A 12500-nucleotide genomic window follows, 5' to 3' on the forward strand; every position below is an offset into this window, starting at 1 on the left:
GTGCCCGTGCCTGTAAACAATCCAACACATTTACCGGACGGAAGAAAGCTTTTTTTAAAAGGAACTTTTTCCGTCAACAGGTTGTTGACACATGGGTTAATGGGGTGACATTGCCAGCACTCATTGTTATCTCTAAAGCCTCGCCTAGTGTGACACGTCAGACAAGTTTGACTGGATGGTGTGAGCGTCACTCACTCACTCACTCCCTACCTCCAGTCTACTGGATGCAAAAAGACAGATTTCTGATCTGTGTCTGGAGCTGTTTTTTAACTCGTCTGGCTTATACGTGGCGTGCGACATCCCACACTGTCAGCTATAAATATTAGTTAGTGCCTATGCAGCCAGCCCCCACTTACAGTACACGTACAGGGTTAGGTGAAAACAGTAGTTTCGCTGCCATGGATAAAGCATTTTTCAGCATGAATAAATACTTATTTGGGATAGTTAACAGTAGTACCCCCCTGCTGCTGTAAAGTGGCAGTGTGTGGGGCAATGGTGAGGATTAGTTTAGGGTGATTAGATTAGTATTACAGAGGAGGCTGTGCCCAACCAGCTTCTTTGTCATGGAAAGAGACAGTGAGTACAAAAGAAATAGAATGAATGTGTGTGTTACTCACCTACTGCTTTGCCTATACTTTACTCTTGTCTATCTCCATCTGTGCTAATGGAAACATTTGGCGCTTTCTTCTGACAACAGAGGAAAGAAAGTATTTCCTATCACATGTAATGCAGGACAAGTGAACTGAAACAGACACCAAAAGAAAACTGGAAATGTATCTAGTGTTAGTTCACATAATGTGGTGACAGTGTCACCGTGACACACATCCATATCCGCCGGGTCACCATCAAATGACAAAAATGTCAGTAGGTTTGCCTATAGGTGACTTTAATTCTGTAAGATTCACATTTTATTTTTGAATTAAAATGATTTTTTTTCAATATTAGATAAATGTGTCACAGATGGAAATAAGAAGTCACCAATCAATAGTTTCAGCTTTCGAAACTTTCCACACAGAATCATCAGTGATACTGTGAGTGTGACATCATCAGTTTGTCGACCTCTCAGGCTGCCACTGTTTTCGGAGCAGAGCTTCGGGTCCAATACACACCACACACACACACACACACACACACACACACACACACACACACACACACACACACACACACACACACACACACACACACACACACACACACACACACACACACACACACACACACACACACACACTCACTCACTCACATACATTTACCTGTCCTTATCTGTGGGTTGACCCAGAAAGTCTCGTGCTGGTGTATGATTAATGTGTTTGTGTTTCTCCCCAAAACGCCTTCAATCTGCCATCAGACCAGTGTTTCCCCCTCGCAGACCTGACTTAGAACCAAGAGGGATTATGGGAGGAAGAGAGAAGAAGAGGTAGTATGAATCATAACCACAACGTTGTTGTTGTTTATTGTGTGTGTGTGTGTGTGTGCGTGTGCGTGCGCGCGTGCGTGCGTGCGTGCGTGCGTGCGTGCGTGCATAGACTACCGGTATATGCCTGTATGCATGCCAATGTGCCTATAGAATAATACATTACTTACAATGTAAGCATTTAGCAGACGCTCTTAATCCAGAGCGATTTACAATAAGCAAGGACAGTGCAAGGTATAACATCAATACATCAACATCAAATGGATAGAAATATTAATTTAAAAAACGTAGGTAGACCAAGGACCTGTATTCAGTAAAATCAATAAAAATCAAAACAACGTACATCGAAGCTATACCCCATCGCTTGGGAAGTGCCATGTCGAAAATGGCCTGATACCGGTCTATATCAAAAATGCTATCTAAATTATGTATGGTCATACTTCTGTTTGAATGTGTAGTCACACCTTGAAAATTCCCCACTGTCCCCATAAGATCTGGTCCTAATCATGCCTTTCCAGTCATAGATATAATTTAACACTGTTCCCTATTGTTCTAAATTACATGTATGGTCATACTTCCGTTTGAATGTGTAGTCACTCCTTGAAAATCCCCCACTGTCCCCATAAGATCTGGTCCTAATTGTGCCTTTCCAGTCATAGATATTATTTAACACTGTTCCCTATTTTTGTCAGTTAAAGCTGAGCATCACACCTGTATTTCCATTATGTGACATAGGCTACCTTGGGAAAATTCCATTCCCAATCTTCATCTCATCTGCATTTATGAATACACTTGTGCAATAGATACAGTTAAAGAAGCCACTCACAAGGTCACAGACATTTAAATCCACACAGGGACAGCATCCTCTGCTGGCAAAAGTGAAAACAGCAGCGACCTAAAAATACTCCATTCCAACGGGACTTCCCATTCCAAGCCCATTTAATGTCAAGGTCACAGAACCTCATTTAGCAAGATTATGTTCCAGGGAACCCCGATTTAAGAACCTATAGTCTTTGATGTGGCTTATGGTCTACCACGCATTTATATGGGTGCCTGCTGTGCTGTGTGGAGAGAGATACCAGTTGAAACCAGTCACACTTATTCACATGGTTGTTGTGGTCATATCAAACGATAGAAGTAAATGGAAAATGAACACTAATACTCATTATGAATAAAGAGGTTCACCTAAATGTCCATGTTGCAAATCAGTAGGGATCCTAGATAGTACAAACACATTTGAAAGTGACTTTTCAGTATTGAGATAAATGTGTAAGAAGTTAAACCAATCAATGTCTAACAAATAATGATTCATTCATTCATTCATTCATTCATTCATTCATTCATTCATTATCAAGACTTACTTATCGTCACTGTTGGGCAGAAACCTCGTATCTCCAAGTTTCAAATGTGTACAGTACGTTCTTTCGCAAAGTAAAGACCTGCTTCATCATACAGGGCCGTCTCACAAAAGTAGTGAAAACAGCCGATCTACAAGCACACAACGCCTCGCACCGCGAGGTGTTGTGTGCTTGTAGATCAGCTGTTTTCACTCATTTAAATCATTTTTAAAATGAAAAATGCAAAACGAACGGCTTTGGACATACAAGGTTTTCACCCAACAACGACGTTATACAAATGAAAAGCAACTAAATAGAAAACATTTTCATCCCTGAGATGTGGCAAATATCTGATAGGCCTATGTGTTGTTTTTGCTATCTGTTTGAGTGGACACTACAGTATGCTATTGGTTCCTGGAATCCAGTTTGGCAGCCAGTTGCACAGACCTGCACAGTGAATGACCTCTCCTGTGACCTTTGGTCTCTAAACTCAAACACACAACGCAGAAGCAAAAGACAAAAGAGGAGAACAGAATGGCGGGTAAGTCTATTAAGTTTCGTCTTTGAATACAGCATTTTGTATTACGCTTTAAAATCCTGGGTGTTCATTTAACGCTGAGAGTGTACAATTGTGATTTGTACACCTTCAGAGTTCATCGAATTCTCAGGATTTTATTGTATTGTATCCACTGAAGAAGGCTATTTTCTTGATTCTGCTTCTCAGAAATGTTCATAGTTTTTTTCTTTAGCTAAAATACTGTAGAAGGATTGTGGAATGGAGTTTCACATGACTCATGGCAGTGGCACACTGAAGAAGGGTATTTTTTTCTGCTAACTGCAAAATGAGATTAAAGTTGCCATCATGCTTTCTGGCTCCTCGCTGGAATCGTCCCGATTCATCAGTGATACGGTCAGGGAGCCTTTACATGTAAAAACATACAGCCTTCCGTCGTGTTCTTAAACAAAATGTGAGGTTTTGTAGTGTGTTTTCCCATGTTTAATGCATGGACTGTCCCCTGTGAAGAGCTTGTGCAGTAGATTGGATTAACATGGGAGATGTACGGGACGACACTGAAGGACAAGACATGTTACAAGCCAATCCAATATGCAGCCACTTTGGGATCAGCTGTCAGGTTCAACTGTCTGGTGTGACAGGGTAAGTCCCCTTATTCAATAGTGTGTGTGTGTGTGTGTGTGTGTGTGTGTGTGTGTGTGTGTGTGTGTGTGTGGGTGTGTGGGTGTGTGTGTGTGTGCGTGCACGTGTGCGTGCGGGAACTGCCTGTGATATACAAACCCCCCCTTTTTTAATTAAACCCATCAAATCATTAAAAACAGCTGTTATGGTATGGCACATATAGCACTACAAGGTGACTGAAAATCATATAGCTTTAGAATTCAGGACAAATGCTTTCAGGCAAAGCACATTTTAATAACGCACTACTTGGTAGAGAAACATGGATCTAGGCTATTAGAAGGCTGTTTATTTTTATTGTATCTGGGCTATACAACATGTAGTCAACACAAGCTGACAAGGGACAAGAAAATGATCAGTGGAGTGTGATTGTTGAATGTGATGACATTCTGGTCTTGGTCAGTTCGTTGACATTGTAAGAATCAATATTAGGTGCTCCACGTATGGAAATAAGCCATCATCAATCAATACTTTTGACTTTTGAAACTTTCCACTCAAAATCACCAGTGATACCATGACATCATCATCGTTTGCCTAGTCTGATCAAGATCTCGCATCTCACTCACACAGACACACAGACAGACAACACTACAGTACTCTTTTTCTTTTTCTTACTTCTTTGTAACTTGTAACCTTAAACTGCTGTGCTGCCTCTGGGCAACTGAATTTCCCCCGTGGGATAATAAAGGTATCTATCCATCTACAAACAGACAGATAGACAGGAAGTCCATGCAAATCATCTCAAGTCAGCGCAAAGAGTTACTCTACCTGTTCTTGGAAAGCACTAAAACGACTTTAATCTGAAATCTTGTATAACGAATCAATCTGTAGGTCAGATCGCCATCAAAGAACTACAGTACCTGAATCGGCTGGTGTTGTGACTGAACTTCTGAGTCAAGGGTGTAGGTTTCTAGGGAAAGTCATGAGGCGCATGATTCAATTTAGGCATTTAGCAGACGCTGTTGTCCGTAGCAACTTACAACTGCAAAGTCAGAGTAAATGACATGAACCCTGGTAAACAAATGACAGTGTAACTAGTCACATAAATAGAATGCAAAGAGAACATTGTATTGCAACGAAGAAACTAGGGTACCACGCAAACAAAAGTACATCTATATAAACTGTAGTAGTGTAGTAAGAAATAAGAAATTCTAGCATTGCAGACAAAATTCTGTACTGGGAGAATGTAAGTGATGTGTCACATAATGTTTATTTCAGATTGATGAATACTTTGTTCTTTTCTCGGGTGACTGGAAAGAGGGATATAACTAAAGGTCCAGTTCAGTCAGACAGACAACTTGGATTAAATAAATATATTCGAGCATAAATATTTAAGCATATTTGGCGTCACGGCTCTGTCCCATCTAATTCATTCCCTGTAAGCATTCCCTATAAGCAGAAATAAATGATTTGCCAACTATATTCTACAGGGAATGGAATGAAATAGACCCCCATAAGGGAACCATAGAAACAGAGCCCTCAGGTGGATGCTGGGATGATGGTGGGAGCAAAAAACCATAGCGCAGAGTGCAGAGCAGCAGTAAGAAGAATGAGCTGTGAGCAGGGAGTAGGGACGTTCACCTTTGAATCGATACGATACCTTTTTCGATACCTGGGAATCGATACGATACCCTTTTCGATACTTTTAGGTGATGATGATGATCACACAGTGTGGCGGAGCGGAGAGTATAGACGTTGAATAATCATCATAATAATAAACATTATAGGCTATTGTCGGCTATTTTCCACAGTAACGAGTGTAGCCTACTAAAGCAGTCATTACACTCTCAGTAGCCCAACTGTTACATATGCGACCGGCCAGGGGTGCGTTCCAGAGTATCAAAACAAGGTATCGTTCGTTTTTACGTGAACCGATACCCGATAGTATCGACGTCATGCAATCGATATCATTAAAAGTATCGCAGACGATACCCATCCCTAGCAGGGAGGTTTAAATAGCCCGCCCCAATAAGATGGAGAGAGCATAAGACTGATCACCTGATCAGGAATTGGCTCTCCTTTGAGTTGTCTGCCTGAATTGGCTCTGCAGGCTTTGCATCATTCATAATTGGAGATTATGAGTATTTTTTCATTTTTAGATAATGTAGCTCACATAGAAGCACTTTGTGCTTTCTGTGTAGCACATTATGGATGGACTGGAAGATACTACTGTTTTTTTTAACTCACTGGAGTGGGGAAAGACTAAAGAGAAAAAGCACTGCCCATATTCAACAGTAGGGATGGGTATCGTCTGCGATACTTTAAATGGTATCGATCCATGGCGTCGATACTATCGAGTATCGGTTCACGTAGAAAACGAACGATACCTTGTTTCGATACTCTTGAACGCACCCTTGGCCGGTCGCATCTGTAACAGTTGGGCTACTGAGAGTTTAATGACTACTTTTGTAGGCTACACTCGTCACTGTCGAAAATAGCCGACAATAGCCTATAATGTTTATTATTATAATGATTATCCAACATCTATACTCTCTGCTCTTGACATGAAAATGGCTGAATACTGGCTTAATAACCTATTTTGGTGCGTAAAATAGCCCATAGAAAAAGGCAAATAATAATTATAATAAATAAAAAGTATCGAAAATGGTATCGAAAAGGGTATCGTATCGATTCCCAGGTATCGAAAAAGGTATCGTATCGATTCAAAGGTGAACGATACCCATCCCTATTCAACAGTGAACAAACTCTATCAAGGTAGCATTCAAAGCTGGCAAAAAGCCAGAAAGTGGAACAGTAAAGGAGCCATGTGTATTCTACAGACAATTTTATAAACCATATAATTTTGGGATATGTGCACATGACAGTTGTGAAAGAAATTATGTATTTTTGTGCCACCATCAAGCCGACTTTTGCAAAACACATTTTTGGTCACTGCTCCTACAGATTTTGTCTAAAATCACGCGAAGCGGTACACAGTATCTCTAAAGTCATGTCATCAACATGGATCTGTCCCATTTCCCATATTCCCTCCTGATTAGCTATACGATTGCCTTCTAAAGTTTGTGTATGCGACGTGACGGTCGCTTATCTCCCAATTAGGTAGTCTTACTGGTTTATTTTTGTATAAACATTGGATTGACTTGTTTTTTGCATTAAAGATCTGGCTTCTACTCCTTAAGTAACAGTACACAATCTGATAGAGATGATGATACTGACAATGTACAGTAGATATGGCTCTGACAGCATATACAGGAGTAGTATATAAAAAACATTGTGCAAGCAGCAACAACTACATCGTACTGTGCATGCAGCCGTAGTGGGAAAATGTGCTTGTTGTCCAAACATCGAGTGGAATAATGTATGGCAGCTGCAAACAACACAACTCTCTCTAGAGAGAAACAAGTCCGAATTTAATTTAGAAATATTACATGGGATTATTTCCAAATATGTCAAACCTGTACAAAATGCGAGCTTGTTCCAATCCTCTGTGTGCTGTTGGGGCCCAAGCTGCTGCCCATGTCTCAGCTGAAAATTGAATTTACAGTGAAAGTGTCAAATATATTGGCTATTAACACAGCTTATAAATACTGTAAGACATGGTACACATCTCATACTGTCTAACAATAGAAAAACTGTACTTCTTCATAACCTAATAACCACCTATGGTTTATAGGTCAGACAGGATGTCTGCTTATTTTCTCTCGCAGAGCTTTTGTAGTTATTTAAATAAAATGCCCAAATGATATATATATATATTGTATTATGTATTGTTATTTTGTATTGCATTATGAAGATATTTGTATTCCTTTTTGTGTATGTACATGTATATAGTATAATTTCCCTTTTTGTATTATGGTGTGTATGAAAATCATCTCTTGGATATTTTCTAGTCTACAATTTGTCTTAAACACTCTTAGTTAAAATGGGCTTTAGACAAACCCATGGGGATACAAGGGTGCTTGGGGGCCCCCTGGTGGCCCTGGGGGCAGCCAGGTGGCTCCAAGGGGCCCTATGAAACTGCAAGGAAGGACTCTGTTCCCGACTCCTGTAGTCTAGTCACTCCACTAAGCCTACATGATGCGTGTTTACCCGATGCTTTATTAGTTTTTGCTTTGAAAATGTAATGAAATTAACCAACAAAAAGTCCAGAATAAAAAGAAAGTGATGCACTAGGCAAATTGGCAGTTTATGAAAACTATAGTTGGAACACAGTTTCACATGGTATGCCCAAGTATGACGTAAGAGCTAAATTGCCGCCACGTGCATATGGTCAATGCGCCGTCGTGCGCCGACTTCCCCAGTGTATCAGCATGGAACTTTTAAACCACTGGTGATTTCACTGGAGTGTGTCTTCCATATTTATATGACTTCCATATTTACAACTTGGCACAGACGGGCTAAGTGTGGCGCTGTTGCTATGGTAATAGGTTTGTCTGTTGACATGGTTGCCCAGTACACTCAGAGTTGGCACACATGCACGCACGTCGCACACACATACACACACCACGTCTATCACACATGGTGGCACATTCTGTCACCAGCTGGCAAGGTCATCAATATTTTCCCTGTCTGTTTCTCTCTCTGCACGCGCGCGCACACACACACACACACGCACGCAAAAACACAGAGGGGACTGTACCCATCCACAAAGAATACTCTAATCATGGTCGTACACTTTTCTATAGGCCTTCTATAGCCCATTTTGTGCCAACTTATTTCATCCCTCTTTCACTTTGACTAATCAACTTTTGTATCAGCTTCTTTGCCAACCAAGCTATTGTTGAAATCCCCTTCACTTCATTTTATTGAGAATGCCGTTTATAGCTATTAGGAAATAGAGTCAGATTGACTGAAACAGAAATAAAATGAAAGAGCTCCCATTGGATATTACGATGTATCGTTTATCTTTTCTGAGTTTCAGTGTATTTGGACTCTTTCTATCTCCCACTCATCTTTTAACCCATTTTTCCCAGTCTGTCTATTATATGTGGATGGGGGAGGGGGGGGGGGGGAGTTATGTCACAGAAACCCCACACACACTCATCCGTACCAGTAATGAATGCTGATGAGCTGGTTAAAGGAATCATTGAAGACCAGACCCAGCTCGTTTCTGGCTCCAACACAATAATGAAAGCAGTAGACCGACCACATTAAATTGCTAGTTTGCTGTGAACAAAATAGATAATGTTATCTGGATTCAAAAAACAGTGTCTACTGTCTATGTGTTCCAGCACAGGTTATTCAGGGACACGCAGACAAGGACGGGCTATTCTCTCATCTTCCCTAAATACAACAGGGTTTGTAATAAATATAGGAAAGAAAAGAAGAAAAAAATAAAACCTGGAGTGACCATCCTGCATTTTAAGCACCGATCTTGCTCCATTACCAAATGTTGTCTATGCAACCAGTTCTGAGAGCGCAGTGACCTTGTAAAATGTGATGCGTTTGCATTTAATCAATTGGCAGCAGCCAGCAGGCTCTGATAGAATTTATATTTTACACTAATTCTTCCTTGAGCTCATCTATTAAATAATCATACTGTTACTACAGCTTAAGAGACTGGTTCTCCAGTTCTTTCCCACTGGGAGCTCAATTCTGGCACCTCAGTCGATTTCCATATAAATAGTAACAAAGGAATCTTGGTTAGAGATCAATAAAATAGATGAATTATAACTCACTCTTTGAATTCCTCTTCATCTCAGCGAATAGTGAATGTACACTCTCGCGCGCGCACACACACGCACGTACGCACACACACACACACACACACACACACACACACACACACACACACACACACACACACACACACACATACGCATGATGTGCTTTCTAAACTACAATCAAACTCAAAGACCACAAGCAGAAGAACACGCACTCATTCTCCATATGTGTATAACTACAGTATGTGCCTTCAAGTGAGTGTGTGTGTGTGTGTGTGTGTGTGTGTGTGTGTGTGTGTGTGTGTGTGTGTGTGTGTGTGTGTGTGTGTGTGTGTGTGCGTGTGCGTGTGCGGTGGATCTTAAATTACCTTTTTTTGATTTTCTTGAGTCTCACCCCCCAATTATGTTCCAATGTACAAAAAAATGCTTTGGTTAAAATTTGGTTGAATTTCAAGCATATTTAGAGGTAGCTCAATCAAGTCAAAGATTGTACATTTTATTGGTCAAAATCGAATTGCACTGCAGGCACATTTAAGTTATACATTACACATTATTCTTATACTAAGCACAGAAATTATATTTTTTAAGCTTACAAATCTAAACACAAATCTGATTTACATGTTTGTCATATGTCAAACCAGAATTAATGTATTGTAGGAAATAGCAAAGCAAAGAATGACAATTTGCAATTTTTCATTTAACGTGCACAATGACATGTCTTTATTGCACACTCTTCAATCATACTCTTCAACACACAACAAGCACACAGCCCCACTTCCTTGTTTACCCCCAAAACCCCTGAAAGTCACTGCAGTATAGTAATTCAGTAGTTACAGTACAGATCAATTAAAGTTTGTTTACGGCTATCGGGATACTTGTGCCGATAGTCCTGCACAATTTGCAGCAAGTATTGGAGTTGGGACTCATCTTTAGTAATGAGACCACAATATTCTTGTATTAGGGCAACCCCACGCTCAGCATGATCATTGACAACATTCATCGCCTTCACTACAGCCAGAGCTTCTTGGTAGTCCTCCCTGGGCTCCCACTCAAAGCACCTTGGAAAAAATCTTCAATGTTCTTCCTTGCAATTGTTCCAAGGTCAACAGTAATTCTCTTCATATGCCCCTGTTCACCATAAGTGATTGGAAAACCTTTGAGAAGCAGCTTTAGACACCTCAGCATTTATTGATGAACCGGATACCTCGCTGCTCGAGGTATCCGGTTCAGAGCTCCAGGAGCTACCCATCATGCCCGTTGGATGGCAAAGGTTATTTATTGTATGAAGATCTGGATGTTTCATGGCCAATTCAAACTGACCTTCAGGGAAGAAAAAGCATGCATGGATTTGTGCATTTTTGCAGTTTACAATTATGTGAAGGCATCAGAGGCATGGATGATGGCACCTGTTGCTGTCAGCGCTCCACTAAATGACTTGGCAGCTGTTAAAATCGTTGCTGGAATATTCATCAATAAATGCTGAGGTGTCTAAAGCTGCTTCTCAAAAGTTTTCCAATCACTTATGGTATTTGGCTCCAGAGATCGTCGGACTTGCATTGTTTGACAGTCAAGTGAGCGCGCAAACGAAGAGGCTGATGGTGAGAGCCATGAAAGATGGAAATGAAGATCATGAACAGGGGCATATGAAGATAATTACTGTTGACCTTGGAACAATTGCAAGGAAGAACATTGAAGTGCTTTTCAAAATGATGGATCTCCCAGGTGACTTCCTTGACGTTGAGCCCGATGAGTGGGAGCCCAGGGTGGACTACCAAGAAGCTCTGGCTGTAGTGAAGGCGATGAATGTTGTCAATGATCATGCAGAGCGTGGGGTTGCCCTAATACAAGAATATTGTGGTCTCATTACTAAAGATGAGTCCCAACTCCAATACTTGCTGCAAATTGTGCAGAACCATCGGCACAAGTATCCCGATAGCCGTAAACAAACTTTAATTGATCAGTAACTACTGAATTACTATACTGCAGTGACTTTCGTTTTTTTTGGGGGTAATCAAGGAAGTGGGGCTGTGTGCTTGTTGTGTGTTGTGAGTATGATTGAAGAGTGTGCAATAAAGACATGTCATTGTGCACGTTAAATGAAAATGTAATTCTTTGCTTTGCTATTTCCTACAATACATTAATTCTGGTTTGACATATGACAAACATGTAATCAGATTTGTGTTTAGATTTGTAAGCTTAAAAAATATAATTTCTGTGCTTAGTGTAAGAATAATGTGTAATGTATAACACATTAAAAAAAACGATTTTGACCAATAAAATGTACAATCTTTGACTTGATTGAGCTACCTCTAAATATGCTTGAAATTCAACCAAATTTTAACCAAAGCATTTTTTTGTACATTGGAACATAATTGGGGGGTGAGACTCAAGAAAATCAAAAAAAGGTAATTTAAGATCCACCCTACTGTGCGCCTCCCATCTGTCTCTCATGCCTGAGTTATACTTATGCATCGTGTTTTGCATGGGAAATGGCCAATCTACAAGCTCACATGTTGCATCGCGACGCGTGAATCATGCAGGCTTTAGAGCTCTCTGTTGTTTGTCCTGCCATGGCATCCAGTGCAGGCGCTGTAAACACTCTCAATCGACGCCCGGTTTGACGGGCACACACACACTGTGTGTCTGCATGCATGTGTTTTTGAGTTTACCATGAGAAATGTCACAGCTTGTCCGTGTCGGTGTAGACGTGTTCACATTTTTCTATGGGCAAACCCATAGACCGTAAAAATGTGTCATCATGATGTCATCATGCTCTGATGTCACTGTGATGTCACACTAACAGAATCCCTTTTATGCACATATATGGAGTTTCCTGTTGTTATCAATATTAATGATGCCATGTTAGAGAGATCCCTGTGATGCCAGGGGGAACGAATCCCTTTTATGCCCAAATATGGAGATCCCTGATG

At 40.6% G+C, this 12500-nt stretch overlaps 1 protein-coding gene across 3 annotated transcripts in view; it reads left to right on the top strand.

Annotated features, from left to right (window-relative positions):
* Positions 1–1312: 1312 nt before the first annotated feature.
* psd2 (pleckstrin and Sec7 domain containing 2) overlaps positions 1313–12500 on the top strand; it is a 73110-nt gene continuing 61922 nt past the window's right edge. Inside the window, exons 1-3 of one of the 3 annotated variants that reach the window (XM_080746396.1) lie at positions 1313–1420; positions 3143–3295; positions 3779–3910. The gene's annotated coding sequence lies outside the window, so the exon portion shown is untranslated. Of the gene's footprint in view, positions 1421–2980; positions 3296–3778; positions 3911–12500 lie in introns of those variants that run through there. The other 2 variants (XM_080746397.1, XM_080746395.1) reach the window with 2 other exon arrangements.

This window comes from Nannobrachium achirus (genome assembly GCF_963921795.1).
Source record: "Nannobrachium achirus genome assembly, chromosome: 17".
NCBI lineage: Eukaryota > Metazoa > Chordata > Actinopteri > Myctophiformes > Myctophidae > Nannobrachium > Nannobrachium achirus.